At 41.1% G+C, this 22147-nt stretch overlaps 1 long non-coding RNA gene across 3 annotated transcripts; it reads left to right on the forward strand.

Moving 5' to 3' along the window:
- The first annotated feature begins 4828 nt into the window (after positions 1-4828).
- On the forward strand, positions 4829-18647 carry LOC112447837 (uncharacterized). 3 transcript variants are annotated; one of them, XR_009495677.1, is made up of 5 exons: positions 4830-5102; positions 5745-5901; positions 6384-6515; positions 13549-16286; positions 17561-18647. It is a non-coding gene; the product is annotated as an uncharacterized lncRNA (long non-coding RNA). The 3 variants fall into 3 exon arrangements; XR_003036111.2 differs by lacking the exon at positions 17561-18647 and having other exon boundaries at positions 4829-5102; positions 13549-17533; XR_009495678.1 differs by lacking the exons at positions 5745-5901; positions 17561-18647 and having other exon boundaries at positions 4831-5102; positions 13549-17533.
- The last annotated feature ends 3500 nt before the right edge of the window (positions 18648-22147 follow it).

A 22147-nucleotide genomic window follows, 5' to 3' on the forward strand; every position in this document is an offset into this window, starting at 1 on the left:
CTACAAAAAACTCACCTTCAACATAAAGATATAAATAGATAAAAGGTTGCTGCTGCTACTGCTAAGTCACTTCAGTCGTGTCCGACTCTGTGCGACCCCATAGACGACAGCCCACCAGGCTCTGCCATCCATGGGATTCTCCAGGCAAGAACACTGGAGTGGGTTGCCGTTTCCTTCTCCAATGCATGAAAGTGAAAAGTGAAAGTGAAGTTGTTCAGTCATGTCCGACTCCTAGCGACCCCATGGACTGCAGCCCACTAGGCTCCTCTGTCCATGGGAGTTTCCAGGCAAGAGTATTGGAGTGGGGTGCCAGGGCCTTCTCTCGATAAAAGGCTAAAATAATGCAAAAAGACCATGCAAACACTAACCAAAAGACAGCTGAGTGCTTTATGAATATTAGAACAGGACTATTACCAGAAATAGAGAGTCACTAGATAGTGATTAAGGGGACAATTAACCAACAAGACATAAGAATCCTATATATATAATATATCTAACACTGGAGCTTCAAAATGCATGAAGCAAAAACTGATAGAACTCAGAAGAAAAACAAACAATTCCATGATTACAATCAGATACATCAACAGCCCTCTCACAGCAATAAAAGAAGCAGAAAGAATTAGGAAGGACAAAGACCACCTAAACAACATTATAAACCAACTTGACCTAATTAATATTTATAGAGAACTCTAGTCAGCAAATAGCAGAATACAAATTCTTTTCAAGTACAATTGACTACTGAAAAACACAGGTTGGAACTACACAGATCCATTTACATGTGGATTATTTTTCAAAAGTAAATACCATAGTAATACACAATCCCTGGTTGGTTGAATCCATGGATGTGAAACCTTGGATACAGAAGAATGTAGATACAAAGGGCTGGCTCTAAGTCAGTCATGTGTATACATGAAATAGTCACCAAGAATATACTGGCTCATAAATCAAATCTTGACAACGTTTAAAAAACTGAAATTGTACAAAGTGCATTCTCAATACTTTGAATTAATACTTTGAATTCACAATATAATTAAATTAAAACCAAGAACAGAAAGATATTTGGAAAATTTCCCACACTTCTGAATAACTCAAAGAAAGTCAAATGAGAAATTATAAAATAATTTGAATAGAAAATGAAGACGCATCAAAAGTTGTAGCTATTAATAGGTGCAGTATTATGAACTGGGAAGAGATAATAAGAGAAAAGTCCAAATCATCCAGTTCTGGGTTTCACCTTTTGTTTTATTATAAAGGAAGTAAAATCTTGAGGTTATGTTAACTTCAAAAAAAAATGTATATTAAGAAGAGAAAAATGGTCTCAAATCAATGTTCTAATAAGAATTCACCTTAACAAACTAGAAAGAGTCAATATAAACTCAAAGCAAACAGAAAAACATAACAATATGAGCCAAAATCCATGAAATAAAAAAGAGAAAAATAAAATTAATGAAACCAAAAGCTGTTTCTTTTTTTAAAAAAAGACAATTGATAAACCTCTACTCAGCCTATCAAGAAAATGAAGGCACAAATTACCAAGACCAAGAATGAAAGGGGACATCATCAGATCTACTAACATTATAAGAATAATATTATGAACTATGCCAATAAATTCACCAACATGGATGAAATGGATAAATTCCCTGGGGGAAAAAAACACAGCCCTGACCTACTGTAGCAGACCGTGAGAACTCTAGTTATCTGCCTAAGGAACTCCAGGTAAAGAATCATAATGAGTAAGAAAAAGGAACCTTCCTTCACTGTTGGGAGGAAGGTAAACCGGTGCAGCCACTACAAAAAAAAACAGTAAGGAGGTTCCTTGGACACCTAAAAATAAAGTTACCATTGTTGGTGTTTAGTCGCTAAGTTGTATCCAACTCAAACTACAGCCCACCAGGCTCCTCTGTCTGTGGAATTTCCCAGGCAAGAATATAGAAGTGTATTGCCATTTCATTCTCCAAGGTTTCTTTCTGATCCAGGGATCAAACCCACATCTCCTGCATTGGAGGGTGGATCCTTTATCACTGAGCCACCTAGACAGCCCTAAGGTTACCATGTGATCCAGTAATCCCACTCCTGGGCATATATCCAGAGAAAACTCTAACTCAAAAAGATACATGCACCCCAATTTTCATAGCAGCACTTTTACCACAGAAGCAGCCTAAATGTCCATCAACAAATGAATGGACAAAGAAGATATGTGTGTGTGCGTGTGTGTGTAATGGGATATTGAAGTGAAGTGAAGTGAAGTCGCTCAGTAGTGTCCAACTCTTTGCGACCCCATGAACTGTAGCCTACCAGGCTCCTCAGTCCATGGGATTTTCCAGGCAAGAGTACTGGAGTGGGGTGCCATTTCCTTCTCCAGGGGATCTTCCCGACCCAGGGATCGAACCTGGGTCTCCCCGCATTGTAAGCAGACACTTTACCGTCTGTGCTACCAGGGAAGATTCAGTCATAAAAAAGAATGAAATAATGTCACTTGAAGCAACATGGATGGACCTAGAGATTATCACACTAAGTGAAATCAGACAAAGACAAATATGTATCACTTATATGTGGACTCTAAAAAGAAAATGATACAAATGAACTAATTTATGAAACAGAAATAGACTCATGTAGAAAACAAACTTATGGTTACCAAAGGGGAAAGGTGGGGAGGATAAATTCGGAGTTTGGGATTAACAGATACACACTACTATTCATAAATTAGGTAAACAACAAGGGCCTACTGTATAGCACAGGGAACCATAGTCCATATCTTGTAATAACCTATATAGTAGGAAAGAATCTGAAAAAGAATGTGTGTATAATATGTATATATATATACACATACATATTCTAAATCTGAATCATTCTGCTGTACTCCTGAAACTAACACAATAGCACAAATCAACTATACTTCAATTAAAAATGAGTAAGGACATGGAAGCACTGAACAAAACAGGCATTTTTACTGGAGTAGAAAAACAGACTTGAGAGTAGCAGAAGTTAAAGAAGTAGAGATCAGCAAGTACTGGATTAAAATCAGGTAAGTTAAGAAGCCACTGCATAGTTTGGTGAGAGACCATGAGAGTCTAAACTACCAAGACAGTAGTAAGCATGAAGAGGAGACTAAAATTTGAGAAATAGGTAACCAGCAGACTCAGCAGAACTTGATATTTGAAGAATTACAGGAAGGATGAAGGAGAAGGACAGAAAGTTAGTTACAGGTCAGCCTTGGGAACCAGGCTCTAGTTGACCCTGGGACTACTTGAGCAAGGGCAGTAGGTGGCAGAGGAAGACCATGGTCTACATTTACAGATTTTGGGTATGGGATGCCTATGGGAGGTCAAAGTTGGTAATGTTTAGCGAGTATTTGGATACATAAATGGGAAGCAAATGGGAGAAGTCAGCAGTGAAACAACTTATTGCATAGGTAGATACCTTGCCTAAGAGACTACAGAAAGAGAAGTGTCTCAAGGGCAGAACCCTGGATGAGAAAATAATCTGAAGTTCAAGAAAAGCTTTATGATTTTGGAATAAGGCAGTTCTAAGCAAGTGCAACCATACACAAACCTGTTAAGTGACGTCTTATAATACCAAAAACTTAGAACAAACCTACCTATCAGAGAAAAACAGAATAGTTCATATGGAAAACCTTAAAAATAATCTTTAGGAAGGTGTACAATAATGTAGAGATTGGTTATGATAAAACGTTAAATGTCTTCTTACCTTTTAAAAAATATTTGTGTGTGTGTGTGTGTGTGTGTGTGTGTGTGTGTGTATACACATATATAATTTAAACACTGAAAACAGGCACAGCGAAACTGGGAAAAATACATCAAAATGTTAGTATCAGGTGTTTTGAGTTTAGGAGCCCACGGGGTCCTGCCATCCACCAATACTATTCTGTATCTTGCAAATTCGCTATATAATATTTATGCCAAGAGGAAGACAACCTGTCCCCAAAAAGAAGAACCATGGTATTTCCTTACATCTCTAGTGTCGACCACCATCACGCCAGAGTTCCCGCGGAATCGTGCCCTCGGCCCACAGCGACGGCCGGAGGCCTCAGGGGCGAAGCCCGCCTCCCTGTGCAGAGGGTCCTCAGGTGTAGTCTCCTCTCCACTGTCAAGCTGCCCTTTCCCGTCACGAGCCTTTCCCCTCGGGGCCTCACCAGCCCCTCCTCCTGGCCTGGCTGGGGGCACCAGGGCCCTGCCGGCAGCTCCTCATAAAACAAGTCCCAGAGGGCTGCCGACACCCCACACGGTGTGGATACTGGTCCTGCTGGGACAGGTGGCAACCACAGCAGAGCTTTTACACCAGCCTTGGGCCCTGGTGCTCAACAAAGGCTCACGGTTCCTTCCATTCCCCTTGCCACCTCACTAAGTCAGTGTAGCGTCCTGTGCCAGGCCTGTGGGCGGGTTGACATCTGGGTCAGAAACCCAAGGACTCACCTAGCGCTCACTAGACTGCAGTCAGCATTACAGTGATGGCGATGAAGATGCTGAAGTTCAGGCAGAGAGGGCGGGTCCCGTGCTCAGGGCCTCTGGGGCCCTTCAAAGCCTTGGTAGGCCGCAGCCTGAACCAAGGCCCCAACAGACTGAGGTGAAGCGATACTTGGTGGAGCGCCGCAGGAGGGGAGGTGGAAAAGTCTCTCAGACTGCCAGAAAGCCCTGTCACAGTCTCTTTTGTGAGCAGAATACCGAGCTCTGGCTTTGAGACCTAGGATCCTGAGAGGCAGTCGCTACCTACAAAAGCTGGATCTGCAGCAATGCAGGCCCCGCCCCCAGGCCTTGACCCCTGCCCTGGACGTGGCCCCGACCCCAAGGGTCAGGCCCAGCTGGATGTGGGGGCGGGCGCAAAGCATCCTGGGAAGAGCCTTTAGCCCGGAGGTTCCGCCAAACGCTTGCGGGTTAATTCCTCTAAACGGTTACTAACTGACCGTTAGCTACCTGCGGTACTCCAGGCCAGTATTGAGGAAGATAGAGAAGGTCCTGCTACTTAGGGGACCTAGATAGTAGCCCAAGATAACAAAGAGAGTTGTGATGGAGAACGTGAGGTTGCTAATCCCGTCTTGGGAGGGTCAAGGAAGGCCTCCCAGAAAGACCCGGCTTTACAGAGCAGTAAGGAAAAAGGAAGGCAGGGTGGGATGCAACCGTTATTGAAGATTTGGGGATGAAAAGTTCCCATCCGGAGGCTTTATGGTTCCTTTCAGAAGTGGGCCAAACAGCCAATCTGTTGAGGGTGTGGGAAGGGCAGGAGCTTGAGAAAAATGAAAGAGGTTTGATACCGTTTTTTGAGTAGATTGAAAAGAAGCTGACTCGAGGACAACACTGTAAGCCCCACAAGGGGAGGGAGCTTTTGTTTTTCTTATTCGTGTGTCCCCAATGTTTGGAACAAGGACTAGACTAATTTTACCCAAAGACCCCTCTGGTTTCAACTGGATTTGGACAGTGCACAGTTGTAGTTTTTCTCAAGTGACCTTCTTGCCCTTAGCCTCATGTCCTGGGACAAAGCCACTGAAACAATTCATCCATTTTTTCCAAGTGACTTTTTGTTGAAGTCTATTACATCTGGGGCAAAAATCAGGGGTTTTGTTCACTAGGGTGTCAGCTAAATCTGGGAGGGTGCCTGGCTTGGAAGATCCCTATTCCTGCCTCCTCTCCTTGATGCATTTAATCTTTGGTTCTCCTTAAGTTCCTCTCATCCTTTGGAGCTAAATTCTTTTTTTTTTTTTTTGCTTTTCCTTGGGGCCTGAAACTTAGGAACCCAGGGCTTGGACTGAGACCTAGGCTGCTCCAGAGCTTGGGAATTCCTTGGCCTTGACTATCTCTCTGTACTATAATCTTCGAAAGGCTACATAAATTCATCTCCATTGTCATATTCCTAAAGTGGAAACTCAACTTATACCATCCTTCTTTGGTGAGCTCCTTCCCTCTAGAACTTTCCCCCAAGGACTGGGGCTAGGATTTAATGTGAGGGCAAGGTCTGGGGCTGAGGAAGAGTAAAAGATCAGTTAACTGCTTTTGAACTGGGAGAGGAGGACATTAGCAATTGAATAAGCACAGAAAGAGGCTGGTGAGGGACTGCTATCAAAGAATAGAAGGGTCTCCAGCAGGGACTCGCTGTGTAAAGAGGGGGGACCTCTGAAGAGCTAGCTACATTTCTGCTGCAGAAGTTCCCAAGATTTTGGAATTTGGAGACTCCTATGGACTATGCAGTTACTGTAGTGGGCCTTCACATCTCTAGAAGGGTTGAAGGGCTATGGAGTAGTGCTCAACAGCAAGTGATACTAAAAAGTTGCAGAAGAATTGAGTTAGTAGTATGCCCTCGTTTGTTTTAGAATGATCCCTTCTTTGTCCTCACAAATCTGGAAATCTACACTCTTTGTGATATATCCCTAGGAACTTCTGGACAGCATAGCTAAGGAAAGAGTGGCTGCTTGCTTCCACATGTCTGGTCACAGGCTCTCTTCAGAGACAGGACCCGATGGCTGAAAGGAAAAAGCTCCTCCTGCTGGAAATCAGTGTGAGAAGGTAGGGAAAAGCAAGCCCTTAACAGCAGCCCCCCAGGAGAAGGTTGAAATGGACACAGTTTTGAGCAGTCAGTGCATAAGTGTTTTGCAAGAGAAGTCAGACAAAGGAGATTTTCAGAAGATGAGCTCTCTGGGACAGTGTTCAGTAGGATTTAAATCAAGGCAAAGTGAGAGTATTAGAATCTGGCAATGGTGGGTAGAGACTGTACGTGATGGTGGGGTGACAAGGCAAGTGAATCAGTGGGATTCGTGGAGTTCATGGGATGTTGTGAAAGATGGGAGATTGAGATTCTGAAAAAAGGGTGAGATCTCTTGCAAGAGGAGGGATCTGATTAGAGAAGAAGGTCTAGTGTCTGAGGTGTTCTAGGGCAAAGAAGAAAAGATAAATGATGGGGGTGAAAGATGGTCCCTTAAGATTGTAGCTCTGGAGGCAGAAAGGGATCTATCTGCAGGGTTAAGATTTAATACGGGGATCTGGGAGGGCAGAGTGGAGGCAGAGAGGACCTTGGTGGAAAAGATGAGAAAGCTGGTAAGGGGGCAGAATAAGGATAAATGAAATACTAGGAGAGATCGAGGCAAGGAGGACTACTGAACAGGGGGAGAAGGCCATAATGGGAGTGGGAAAAAAGGTGAGTGGGAGCTGATGACAGAGCCTCTGGTGGCAGAGAGGAGGCCAGTGAAAGGAATGATGAAGGAATGGGACCAATTGTGAAGAGCAGGGCACAATGAGAAGAAAACAGATTGTGCAGGAGCAGAGTCAGATACAAGATTGGGAGTAACGGGAAGATGAGACTCTGTAGGGTCCTGGGAAGAAAGGCTGATAAATATGCCAGAAGGGAAGTGACATAGGGTGGGTGGTAATTGATCTGAAAATACTGGTGAAAGGGTGGAGGCCAGAGTTTAAGAAAGCTCAAGTAGAGTATCTGTTGGAACAGAAGGGGACACACAGGGAGCAGAATCTTTCCCAGGATTCCCCTAAGCAGGTCAGACACCACAGTGATGCTTTCCCAACCCTCCCTGCACACAACTTGACCCAGAAGTTACCAAAACTGCAAAAGACTATGAGCTGCAGCCAGGAGCAGAGTCAGAACAAGAGGGTCTGGCAAGAATAAGGGTACCTGAAGCAGGCTACCCATCCCCTTCCCATTTCCTCACATCTGAGACTTCATTATACTCCTTTGTACCTCACCCCAAGACTTGCTTTCTCATTCCATTCTCTATTGGTTCCTCCTTCAGGAGCAATCCCAGGCTACACTGGGGCCCTACAATTATGTAGTGCATGCTAGGAAGTGAGAAACATGAAAGAAGGAAAGAGATTAATCACTTCCAGAAAAGGTCTCATGCCACCACGGCTTCTTTCCGGCAAGTTCCACAAGCCATTATTACAAGAGACTGGGTTACATGCTGAAAAAGTGAAAATTAGTTTGACCTGAAAAAAGTGAAAATCTGCCATGCCAGTCATCAAGCTGGGAAAACAGACACAGATGGCAGATAAAGCCAGCTGTAAAATTAGCAAAAAATTCTGTTTCTCCCAAGGAAACAGGCCAGCTATAAAGTGTCCTAATGACACTCGGTAGCAGAACTATTACTTTGTAACTGAGAAACCTTGTTTTCTAAAATCGTAGTTCATTGGAAACTTTGCTTTTGAAATCATTTCAGTAAGAGCAAAGCATCCTTTCCTGAAGGATCTAATTCACACTGACACACAGCACCTGCCTTGATTTTCAACCCAGATTCACATAAGGGTGTTTGGGATATAACATTATATATCTATCTTAATTTGTAGTGTCTAAGGAAAAGAGACCTACTGTCCACTTTGCCATTCAGACATGATGTTGCCACTTTACACAAAGCCCTGCTTTGCTTTAGCATGTCAAAATACTATTTCATATAAATTTCACTTTTTGCCACCCTTCCCCAAATCATATAACTTTTTCCCATTCTTGGTGACACACCCCATGGTTCCTCCAATGTGTGACCTCCATTGCAATGAGCCAATAACCCTGATTTTGTCAGACTACCACATTGCTCCAGGTGTCCTGATTAGGAAATTTGGAGGGTCTCTGAATATTTGCTCGGATCCCTCCCTACAAAGGATTGGCCTCCATGACAGTAATAATGTGTACATCTGAGACTTCTCAAGTCTCAAGCCATTCAAGGTTTGTCTGTCCTTGATTGTGTGGCTTTACACTGAATTTAGATTCTGGTTGTCCCTTTGATCCTTCAATATCAGTTTATATACCCCCTGGAATTTTTTGGTTTCCTATCAAACTAGTGTCTCCTGGTGAAATTGGGTTTTTAACACCCTGTCCTGACTGGTGTTTATCTCAATTCAGTAACGCAATCATGTCCGACTCTTTGTGACTCCGTGGACTGCAGCACACCAGGCTTCCCTGTCCATCACCAACTCCCGGACTTTGCTCAAACTCCTGTCCATGGAGTCGGTGATGCCATCCAACCATCTCATCCTCTGTCATCCCCTTCCCCTCCCACCTTCAATCTTTCCCAGCATCAGGGTCTTTTCCAATGAGTCAGCTCTTCGCATCAGGTGGCCAAACTACTGGAGTTTCAGCTTTAGCATCAGTCCTTCCAATGAATATTCAGGACCGATTTCTTTTAGAATTGACTGGTTGGATCTTCTTGCAGTCCAAGAGACTCTCAAGAGTCTTCTCCAACACCACAGTTCAAAAGCATCAATTCTTTGGCTCTCAGCTTTCTTTATAGGCCAACTCTCACATCTATACATGACCACTGGAAAAACCATAGCTTTGACCTTTGTTGGCAAAGTAATGGCTCTGCTTTCTAATATGCTGTCTGAGTTGGTCATAGCTTTTCTTCCAAGGGGCAAGCATCTTTTAATTTCATGGCTGCAGTCACCATCTGCAGTGATGTTGGAGCCAAAGAAAATAGTCTCTGTCTCCATTGTTTCCTCATCTATTCACCATGAAGTGTTGGGACCAGATGCCATAATCTTAGTTTTTTGAATGTTGAGTTTTAAGTCAAGTTTTTCACTCTCCTCTTTCACTTTCATCAAGAGGCTCTTCAGTTCCTCTTTGCTTTCTGCCATAAGAGTGGTGTCATCTGCATATCTGAGGTTATTGATATTTCTCCCAGAAATCTTGATTCCAGCTTATGCTTCATCCAGCCCAGTATTTAGCATGATGTTCTCTGCATGTAAGTTAAATAAGCAGGGTGACGATATGCAGCCTTGACATACTCCTTTCCCAATTTGGAACCAGTCAGTTGTTCCCATGTCTGGTTCTAACTATTACTTCCTGACCTGCATACAGATTTCTCAAGAGGCAGGTCAGATGGTCTGGTATTCCTATCTCTTTAAGAATTTTCCACAACTTGTTGTGATCCACAAAGTCAAAGGCTTTGGCATAGTCAATAAAGCAGAAGTAGATGTTTTTCTGGAACTCTATTGCTTTTTTGATGATCCAACGGATGTTAGCAATTTGAACTCTGGTTCCTCTGAGCTGGATGTTCAAATCCAGCTTGAACATCTGGAAGTTCATGGTTCAAGTACTGTTGAAGCCTAGCTTGGAGAATTTTGAGCATTACTTTGCTAGCGTGTGAGATGAGTGCAATTGTGTGGTAGTTTGAACATTCTTTGGCCTTGCCTTTCTTTGGGATTGGGATGAAAACTGACCTTTTCCAGTCCTGTGGCCACTGCTGAGTTTTCCAAATTTGCTGGCATATTGAGTGCAGCACTTCCACAGCATCATCTTTTAGGATTTGAAAGAGCTCAACTGGAATTTCAGTGCCTCCACTAGCTTTGTTCATAGTGATGCTTCCCTAAGGTCCACTTGACTTCACATTCCAGGAAGTCTAGAAATTTATCTACTGTCTTCTATTTGTCTATGAGAAATTTCCTGTCTTCTCTGGGTATGAGAACTTGGTTTTAGGAAAGAGCTGTCCACACTTCCTGAGAGCCAGGTAACTGCTGATTATTCAGGTCAGCAAGGAGAGGCAGCTTAACCTTAGGGTTGAGGACTCAGCACAAGTGATGTTTTACCTTTGATCAACAGTCAAGCAATCTCTCATGGGCTTGTCTGCTAACAAGCTTGTGCTACTTCCTGGCATAATTCACTGAGAATAAATTAAAATTATGTGACCACTGGGGGATCTTTGACATGAACAAGAATGTTCATTTGAGAAATGCTTGAGGCATAAAGGGAAAAGAAACTCTCATGAGATTGTATAACTGGTCTAAGAGAGATCACTGTGATTAATGTAGAGATTTCCTCTCTATTTCCATTCTTTAGGGATTAATAAGCACTAGTTTTTTATTATATGGCTTGATAACACTGTCAAGGACTTGAGTAACTGTTTAAAGCAGCTATAATGACTTTATTTTTTGTGTCTTTATATATATGAAAAAGGTTTTCCTGCCTCTAAACTTTCTCCTCCTCCTTACAGAAAGATAACCTCTTAGTGATAATTTCATATTTGTCTAAAGCTACCCTCTCTCTCACTTTTTTTTGTTAGTGTTCTATCCTCCTCTTTTCACCTCACTGGGGACAATTTTAAAGATTAATTGCTCAGAAAAAAAAAAAAACATTGTCACTATTTTGCATACTAAATAATAATAATTGTCTAAGAAGCAAGAAAAATGTCGGTAATTTGTCTTGCATTATATAATATAGACAAATGTATTTAAAGAATGGACTTAATTCCTATAGCTATAAGGAATGATCTCCTTCAATTTAAGAGCTTATTTTTAGATTTTAAGGCTATTTAAATTTTGTCTCATGAATACAAAATTTATAAAGTACATTTAAAAAATATCCTGTAATATTTCTGATAAATCAATTGGGACAAATTGAAATGAGTTAATCATATTGATTGTGCTTTCCTGATAGCTCAGTTGGTAAAGAATCTGCCTGCAATGCAGGAGACCCTGGTTTGATTCCTGGGTCAGGAAGATCCACTGGAGAAGAGATAGGTTACCCACTCCAATATTCTTGGGCTTCCCTTGTGGCTCAGCTGATAAGGAATCCACCTGCAATGTGGGAGACTTGGGCTCAATCCCTTGGTTGGGAAGATCCCCTGGAGAAGGGAAAGACTACATCCATACATGGCTACTGGAAAAACCATAGCCTTGACTAGACGGACCTTTGTTGGCAAAGTAATGTCTCTGCTTTTGAATATGCTATCTAGGTTGGTCATAACTTTTCTTCCAAGGAGTAAGCGTCTTTTAATTTCATGGCTGCAATCACCATCTGCAGTGATTTTGGAGCCCCAAAAAATAAAGTCTGACACTGTTTCCACTGTTTCCCCATCTATTTTCCATGAAATGATGGGACCAGATGCCATATCTTAGTTTTCTAGATGTTGAACTTTAAGCCAACTTTTTCACTCTCCTCTTTCACTTTCATCAAGAGGCTTTTTAGTTCCTCTTTACTTTCTGCCATAAAGGTGGTGTGAGAGTCAGACTGTGAAGAAGGCTGAGAGCCGAAGAATTGATGCTTTTTAACTGTGGTATTGGAGAAGACTCTTGAGAGTCCCTTGGACTGCAAGGAGATCCAACCAGTCCATTCTGAAGGAGATCAGCCCTGGGATTTCTTTGGAAGGAATGATGCTAAAGCTGAAACTCCAGTACTTTGACCACCTCATGCGAAGAGTTAACTCATTGGAAAAGACTCTGATGCTGGGAGGGATTGGGGGCAAGAGGAGAAGGGGACAACAGAGGATGAGATGGTTGGATGGCATCACGGACTCGATGGACATGAGTTTGAGTGAACTCTGGGTGTTGGTGATGGACAGGGAGGCCTGGCATGCTGCAATTCATGGGGTTGCAAAGAGTCAGACACAACTGAGTGACTGAACTGAACTGAACCCACTCCAGTATTCTAGCCTGGAGAATTCCATGGAATGTATAGTCCATGGGGTCACAAAGAGTCGGACAGGACTGAATGACCTTTCACTTTCAATCATATTGATTAGAGACAATCCTATATCTATATTGCTCTGGGTTTATTATATAAAATTAATGCTAAGACAATATTGTAGTATATATAACTAGTATTAAAACTTTAAGACTTAAAGTTTTTAAATTTTATGTATTGGTTTTATGGGACAAGCAAAGAATCATTGTTGAAACATTTTAAGATTATAAAATATAAAATTGTTTTTAAGTGAAATCATAGATGTCTTATAAATGGTTTCGATTTTATAAAATTCTTAAAATACTACAAATCATGAGGACTTAATTTTTTAGCTAAAATTGTAACTTCCAAATAATTAAAAAGTTAAGACTTTAGAAAATGTTGAGTTACTTGATATATAATATTTGAATAGCTGAATAGTTTCTAAAGCTAAAAAAAAACCCATATACATGTGGTCTTAATTTATCCATATTCATATGTGTTATATAGGGCTATAGATTAATAGGGTGTGTAAGTGCGTTTGGTTGATGTGTTCGTTCTGTCTTCTGAAAATGTAAAAGGTAATCTCAAATGTGTGCCCATAAAAATTTAGTCTAGCAGTTTAGTTTTCCCTGTGTCTGAAGAAAACAAAAATTGGTTACTTTGGCTAAAGGCGGTAATCAATAAAATTATAAAAACTGTATTTAGTATAATAATTCTAGAAAATGAGAATATGTTTATGACAATGGTTTATTAAGGAATTATTTATTAAATGATAATTCAGTGTAATATACACACTTGTTTTAATGTGCTGAGATAAAGAATATCTTAAAAACTGAAATTGTATGTGTATTATATATTTACGTATGTCTAAATATACATACGAAGCATTTAATATGCTTTAATTCTATAAATGACAAAAACGAAAATTCAAGGTTATATTCCATGTTAATAGATTTATTCACAAAAAGGCTTATAAATCTTTGATCGCAAATTGTAATATACACACGAAGAGTAATAGTAGGGTTTTCTTTCCATAAAATGAGCAAGTTATTTTGTGCCTATATAAGAGTTTCCTTTTGATTTACCAAAGTATCCTGATAACTCTCTGTCCTCCTGTCATTCTCTTGAATAATAACACAAATTTCTTTTTTTTTTTTTAAGTTACTAGATCAGATATCAGAGGAAAACTGTGGTTGAACTTCAGTGAGGAGCTTACCAGGTACTGTTAACAACTAACACAAAAGTAATTCCAAGTCAACAGACACATGATACAAGTACTTGAAAGTCTGTCCTAAAACCTCAGAGGAATCGGAGGAATCATCCCAAAGCAGATAACTGCAGGAAGTGTCGCCTCCCAGAGACCCACCAGACAAGATCACCAGAGCCGCAAATTGCCTTTTGCTCTTTTTCTTTGAGCTTTCCTCTCTGCCAAGTTAAGGTTTAAATTGTTGACACTTCTTATCTATGAACTATGATACTTTGAAGGTCTTTATCCTTAATACTGTTCTCTTTGTTTTTTTCCCCAATTGCTCACTCCTTGGTGTGAATCCAGTGCTGGGCTGCAGTTTGCTCATGGTTTGGCAACAGTACGCAATTACCCTGTCTACTGGGTTTGTACTCAATTTTATTCAGGTGCCACCCAGCTTCCTTTGCTATCAATTTCTTGGAATTAATCCACTCATTTCCTTCCTTGGTGGGTAAGACTCAACCAGGAGGTGGGCAGGGGATGAAAAGTAAGAGGCCAAACAACCAGAATTTTAAAACCCCCTGTTATGTCATACATAGAAAGGAAGGTTTCAGCCCTAAATAAAACAATTCTCCCAAAAACTTTTGTGAAAATTTAGCTATTCCAAGCAAATTTTCACAAAAGTCAGTGATGGAGGATGAAAGGCATGATAAGGGGGTACTTTGAGAAAACATAAAACAAGGAATTCGTTGACGGTTGAGTGGTTGGGACGCCACACTTTCACTGCCAAGGGCTGGGATTCAACCTGTGTTTGGGGAACTAAGAGCCGCAAACCACATAGTGCAGCAAAAGAGGGAAAAAAAGAAAACAGAGAAGACAGTAAGAGGAAATGAGACAGTGAAGAGTTCCATGGGGGAAGATGGGCCCCATAGGGTACTCAGTCAAAAACGAAAAAGAGAGGTAACTATGCCTCTGGCGAGGCCCCATAGAAGTAGGAGCTAGTGCCATCGAGTCTGTAAATGGTCTGGAACTTGGGCCTCTGTGGAATCCAGTCAGAAGGTAGAAACCAGAGGTACATGGGCTGAGACTCGGGCCTGGTTGCAGGTTTTCTGAGGCTCACTGAGAGGCTGAAGGTAGAGACTGAGCTGACCTTGCTCAGAGGAATGATGGGAAGCCCAGGACTCTGAGGCCGCATCATCTCCCATAGGCTCCCAAAACAGTAGAATGTCAGCTTCCTTGGCCTCGCCTCCCTACTCACAGTGGGGATCTTGATAAAAATGGTTGTCACAAACTGCCTGTAGCAGACAGCTTGTCCAAGTGGCTGCAGACGACAAGCTAAAATCTAGAAAGCTGGGATGGGGGCCTCACCGAACCAGAAACACACTCCATTCCCCCACATCCAAGACTTCACACTGCTTGTCTGATTCCTCACACCAAGGCTTTCTTTTACATTCCCTTCTCTGTAGGTTTCCCCTCCAATATCAACCCCAGGCTTCACTGAGCTCTGGACTGCAGGAGTCATCCTAGGGAGAGGGATACAGGAAAAAGGGGAGACTAATCTGTTCACCAGGAAACCTTATTCTGTGCTTCAGTAGATTCTTTTCAGTCAGCCTCTCTAGTCTGAGAATCCAAAAACCTGGGTTACTTGTGGTGAAGAGAAGAACAAAGTGTTATTTTAGGAGGCTGAGTGGAATGATCCTTTGTGGCAGAGACGTTTCGGAGACTAAGACTTTGAAAACACCAAATTTAGTAAAATTGTCCATGACAGTAATAGTGAGGGCTTTCACAGACGTTATCTCATGTGATCCTCACAACAACCCTGTGAGGTATGGAGGCCAGGAATTACCTCTGAGGAGGAACTTGAATTTTGGGGAAGTTAAATAGCTTGTCCAAAATCAGGATCGAGGAGCTCTGCCTCCTAAATCAATAGAGGTTCCAGTGTATCTCACACCACCACCAGTGGGCAAGACTCATGGTCCAGCTCCATCATTCTTTCACTCTGCTTCCTAATAGAGACTTGCTCTAGGAACTGACATGCTCAGAGATTGTGGACCTGGGCCTTCATGGGAAGGTGAGAGTAACAGCTCTAGGTAGCCCAGAGTTGACTAGACAAAACCTTACCTTTTAACGCTACACCTTTGTTCCTCTTTGACTCTGCACTAAAGTTGAGAGGCTAGAGGAGTGACTAGGACTGAATTTTCACTTTCTTCTCCCTAGGCAAGCCATAGACATACATTCATTTATTCATGGATAATCTGATTTTCCATATTAAGTTACTAAAGCTCTGTGATCCATCTCTGCTAGTTAAAGTGGATAAAAATATTTTCTAGTTTTCCTTTGAAAACTTCATGAAGGGTTTTCTGTATGTCATGTTCAATTGATTTTTTTCAGTCCTTGTCCTTTGCAGATGAAGGGCACTAATTTCCAGAACTGCAGGTGCATGTATATTCCTTCACATGGGACTTGCCCCTGCTCACAGAGGCTCAGCCTCTGATTCAAGGCTTTCAAAAGGCTCAGAGGATTGCTCTCCGTAGCAGCCCTAACACAAAGGGAAGCCCTGGCCCAGGGACGCCTCAGATGGAACAAAACAGGTGAACCAAAGTTGAAGGACCCTGTCCTCCTACAGGAATCCTGAACTCAATAGTCCAGTCCACGGCCAGTGACTCACTGTAATCAGGATTCTACCATGGATCCCTCTGCCAACCCCCAGAAGGTCTGTGAGCTTCAAGCCCTCCCCTGTTCCCCATATTCTAATCTTCCCCGAGAGTCTCCATCTTAGGTGTCTCTCTCCCAACATAATTGATTTGCAAAAGGAGAAAAAGGTTAATCTCTGCTGGTCGCTGGCCCTAGGATTCCTTTGTCAAATTAATGTGTCTGTTTTCCTATATGTTATTAAACTTTATTTCTCTAAACGGTAGAGGAATGGAAAAATGGATCCCATGCTATACAGAAAGTATGAAACAGAACTAGAACCCCAAGACTCAACTGAGATGCATTTGAAAGCAGAGTTTATCTGAAGTGCACCTCAACCTCAGACAGCTGAGGAGCCGTGGAATAGCGACAGTGTTCTTGAGGGTGGGAGAGGACCCTTAACGAGGAAGGTGAACTCACAGTTCCTCTTCACAGCAGCCAGCCTGATAGCTCCCTCCAGCCTTCCCTGGGTCTTCTAGATCCTTCCATCTTTCCATATCATAGATACACTGTAGCATTATTTTCTATTTATTCCTCTTACAACACTAATTGCGTTGTCCGTTACCTCCTTGGTCACCTGAGCTTTAATCTTGCCAATTATATAGCCTTTGAAAACCTGAAGTTCTTCCAGGAATTTTCACTAATTCCCAGAGATTTGCCTTCTCAGGATTTCCTCTGTTCTTAGGTTCAGCTTCCTACCTCCCAGGCCAGACACAAGACACAACTCCACATTCACTCACGAGAGTCCACTTTCACATAAAAGCGTTAGTGAGCAATGCAGTCTTTACAAAAGATACTGTGAGAGTGACGAATAAGGCCATGTATGGGGAGACCGACCTCCTGGCAAACAGCTCTAAGAGCCCTGACTGCTAAATTAAGCACTGAATTAGTTCCTTCCCTGAAACAGTCCTAGCCCAGGGCACTCAGTCCTTTCCCACCCAGATGATGAGGTTTTGCTGAACTGGCAGCAAAACTCTCTCTCAAGAATGAGGGATAGATTCTCAGTTTACATTGCTTCTGAGATAGCATTGTTTTTAGGTCCTTTCAATGAACAGAAAAAGAAAAAAAATTAACCATGAGTTCATATTAATACGTACAATTCAAATTTAACACCAGGTTTTTACTTTGTATCTCATTTCTCTCACAATGAAAACTTTGGATCTTAGTAACATTAATGTTATTTGTTCTATCCTAATATATATATAAATGTAATTTTAAACTTTATAGTACAAGCATTATACCTAATAATAAAATTGAGTGAAGTTTCAAGTTATTTGCAATTTTTTTTTTCCTTAGAATATACCCACCAAGAAGATAAACCAGAAGAGCATGTTCCAAAGTCACTTGAAATAATTCTTATCTCTATATGGGTATATAACCAAATTGGTGTCAATTCATTCTCAATTTTAGGATTAGCTTTACTTTCTGTGTATTAAAACTAAAACATTTACATAGGTCTAAGTCAAAAATAAATTATACTCAGAGACGTCCACTCCCAGCCCTTTCATTTGATTCAAAATAGATTTTATTTCTTCTCAAGATGTAGAAGGGATGTGAGAAGCAGGAAAGGATAGGAACTTTGTAGAAAGAAACTGTGGTCTAAATCCACTTGCTGTTTGAGGTTGGGAGTTGGGCATTTCCTACTTTTTAAGACTTGATTTTTTCACATGAAAATGAGAACAAAATAACCATCTCCTAGAAATATCCTGCAGATTAAATTAGATACTATCTGTGAATTGCCCAGTCTGTATTAAGTACTCAAAACATGACAGATATTCAGTATATTTTATCTGAAAAGCTTAATAAAACTTAGAAATGTTAGACCAGCTTGTCACCCAATTTTAGTGTCCTTTTAAAAATACTTTTCCATAATGTAGAAATAATAATGTATGATAATACTCGAGACAGAATTCAGAAGATCTATATCTTCTATAGCCTATATCTAAAGAGATATAAAAGTAACTTTTATCTAGTAGAACCCAAAATACTAGATTTGTTTGGATGGCAGTAGTGAGGTAGACTACCAAGAAAGAGATAAAAAGGAGGGATACTCAAAAGAGATATGTTATGGACTGTTTGTGTCCCCCCAGAATTCCTGTATTGAGACTGTCCCACAATGTGAACATGTTAGGTGACGGAGCCTTTAGGAGGGGATTAGGATTAGATGAGGTCATGAGCGTGGAGCCTTTGTGAATGGCATTAGAGCCCTCATAAGAGTCACGAGAAAGCTTGCTTCCTGTCTCTCTCTTCTGCCATGTGAAGACAGCGAGAAGATGGCTATCCAGGAAACAGGCTCTCAACAGACACCAAATCTGCTAGCACTTTGATCTTGGACTTCACAGCCTCTAGAACTGTGAGAAATAAATGTTTGCTGTTTAAGCTACCCAGTCTATGGTATTTTTGTTACAGCAGCCCCAACAGACTAACAAACATCTGTTCTAGAACTAAATGAAGGTGGGTAAAGTCCTTGTTGCTGTTTCATCACTAAGTCATGTCCAACTCTTTGCGATCTCATGGACTGTAGCCCACCAGGCTCATCTGTCCATGGGATTCTCCAGGCAAGAATATTGGAGTGGGTTGCCATTTCTTTCTCCAAGGGATCTTCCCAACCCATGGATCAAACTCGAGTCTCCTGTTTGCAGTCATCTCCTTTTTGCCAGGCAGATTCTTCTGCCACTGAGCCAGCCATCTGGGAAGCCTGATAAAGTACTTAGCAAACCCAGAGTTCAAAAATGAAACTACTTACTATGTTATCTATTAAACATGCCTAAACAGAGACTTAAGAGAGAAAGGCTGAGAGATAGATAATAAAGTAGCTAAGGAAAACAAGTACACAAAAATCAAGTTTCTCATATTCTACCTAGGGACTTAATATTGGAGAGGGAATTTGTGGTAAGGTGCTGGTTTTAGGACTGAAAGAAACATTCTAATAAAAGATATGTTTTCCCTAAATCGATAAATCATTGCAGCTTTAACTGTTGGGGCAATTGTCTAACACGGGAGGAAAATTGGATATAATCCTATAAGATCTTTTTAAAAACACCATAAAAAGCTCTAGAAGATTATCATCTTGGAGTAGGAAAAGCATTTGTATATTTTAAAGCTATTTTCAAAGTATAATAGTAGAGCATGCTTTTAATAATTCAAACAGCACATAAATGTAGATACATGTTTTTTTTTTTTTTTTTCCTTGTTAATTTTCTGTTTAGTTGATCTATCCATAAGTGTGAGTGGGGTATTAAAGTCTCGCACTATTATTGTGTTATTGTTAATTTCTCCTTTCATACTTGTTAGGATTTGTCTTACATACTGCGGTGCTCCCATGTTGGGTGGATATGTATTTATAATTGTTATATCTTCTTCTTGGATTGATCCTTTGATCATTATGTAGTGACCTTCTTTGTCTCTTTTCACAGCCTTTGTTTTAAAGTCTAATTTATCTGATACAAGTATTGTGACTCCTGCTTTCTTTTGGTCCCAATTTGCATGGAAAATCTTTTTCCAGCCCTTCACTTTCAGTCTGTATGTGTCCCCTGTTTTGAGGTGGGTCTCTTGTAGACAACATATGTAGGGGTCTTGTTTTTGTATCCATTCAGCCAGTCTTTGTCTTTTGGTTGGGGCATTCAACCCATTTACGTTTAAGGTAATTACTGATAAGTATGATCCCGTTGCCATTTACTTTATTGTTTTAGGTTCGAGTTTATACACCATTTTTGTGTTTCCTGTCTAGAGAATATCCTTTAGTATTTGTTGGAGAGCTGGTTTGGTGGTGCAGAATTCTCTCAGCTTTTGCTTGTCTGAAAAGCTTTTGATTTCTCCTTCATACTTGAATGAGATCCTTGCTGGGTACAATAATCTGGGCTGTAGGTTATTTTCTTTCATCATTTTAAGTATGTCTTGCCATTCCCTCCTGGCTTGAAGAGTTTCTATTGAAAGATCAGCTGTTATCCTTATGGGAATTCCCTTGTGTGTTATTTGTTGTTTTTCCCTTGCTGCTTTTAATATTTGTTCTTTGTGTTTGATCTTTGTTAATTTGATTAATATGTGTCTTGGGGTGTTTCTCCTTGGGTTTATCCTGTTTGGGACTCTGGGTTTCTTGGACTTGGGTGATTATTTCCTTCCCCATTTTAGGGAAGTTTTCAACTATTATCTCCTCAAGTATTTTCTCATGGTCTTTCTTTTTGTCTTCTTCTTCTGGAACCCCTATGATTCGAATGTTGTAGCATTTAATATTGTCCTGGAGGTCTCTGAGATTGTCCTCATTTCTTTTAATTCGTTTTTCTTTTATCCTCTCTGATTCATTTATTTCTACCATTCTATCTTCTAATTCACTAATCCTATCTTCTGCCTCTGTTATTCTACTATTTGTTGGCTCCAGAGTGTTTTTAATTTCATTTATTGCATTATTCATTATGTATTGATTCTTTTTTATTTCTTCTAGGTCCTTGTTAAACCTTTCTTGCATCTTCTCAATCCTTGTCTCCAGGCTATTTATCTGTGATTCCATTTTAATTTCAAGATTTTGGATCAATTTCACTATCATTATTTGGAATTCTTTATCAGGTAGATTCCCTATCTCTTCCTCTTTTGTTTGGTTTGGTGGGCATTTATCCTGTTCCTTTATCTGCTGGGTCTTCCTCTGTCTCTTCATCTTGTTTAAATTGCTGAGTTTGGGAGTCCTTTCTGTATTCTGGCAGTTTGTGGAGTTCTCTTTATTGTGGCGTTTCCTCGCTGTGTGTGGGTATGTAGAGGTGGCTTGTCAAGGTTTCCTGGTTAGGGAAGCTTGTGTCGGTGTTCTGGTGGGTGGAGCTGTATTTCTTCTCTTTGTTCAGTCGCGCTATGGGGAGGGAGGGAGGGATGCTGCAAACAAATGACACTGGCATGCGCTCGCAGTGCCCCAGCCACACTGGGTCTGCCCCCGCTCACGGCGCGTGTAGCCTCCCTGCATTTGTATATTTTATATATTTTTGTATATATATATTATATATATATATATAATATATTTGTATATTTTAAAGCTATTTTCAAAGTATAATAGTAGAGCATGCTTTTAATAATTCAAACAGCACATAAATGTATAAACCACAAAATGTAAACACTCTTTCCATCCCTCTCTACTCCCACTGCCTAAAACGGTGAGGTAAGCACAGTTAACAGTTTGATGTGTATGGAAAGGCACACCTCACTGCATGCATTTAGTCCCACAGCCATATCACACTTAGCGGCAAAGGAGGCTGGTAAATGCAGTCTGCAACTGAGCAGCCATATGTCCACCTAAAAATCCTATCGAAGAAGAGTGTTTTGCTAAAACAACCCATTATTTTCTGCCATGGCCTTCATCCTGCTTTACCCATCTTCAACAGGAAGGCTTGGATTTTTCTTGATCTGGCTGTGAACCTTTGCCATTTGCTAAATTTGGCCTTGGTTAGGGGAAGTCTCCTTAATGCCATCACATCTCCTGGTGACATATAGTTGGCCATGTGAGCTCCCTAACAGTGATGGAAAAGCTGGGGCCTGAAGAGGGTGTCTGGGAACTCAGGCTAGAGCACCAACCCATTGTGTTTTGAAGATACGGTTTTGATGTGTCGAGTCTTTCCCCCCAGTATTATGAAACTGGCTTGGCTGTTACTGGGGGTAACTCATTCTTGCTCTCCATAGAGGGAGCACAATCACATTGTTTCTGCAAAGAGTGCGCTCCTGCCAGGCCACTTGCACCTGCAGACAAGCCTGTTCCTCTTTAAGTGGTTCTTTAAGGATTAAAAAGTAGTGAAAGACTTTGGATAGTGAGAGAGTCATTTCCTAGGCAGGTTGATAAGGAGTCTAGGGGACCCCAAGGAGAGAGAGGTCTGGAATTCTCAAGGAGGAAGAAAGGACAAACTTTTT

Source organism: Bos taurus, chromosome 8 (assembly GCF_002263795.3).
Source record: "Bos taurus isolate L1 Dominette 01449 registration number 42190680 breed Hereford chromosome 8, ARS-UCD2.0, whole genome shotgun sequence".
In the NCBI taxonomy this organism is placed as follows: Eukaryota; Metazoa; Chordata; class Mammalia; order Artiodactyla; family Bovidae; genus Bos; species Bos taurus.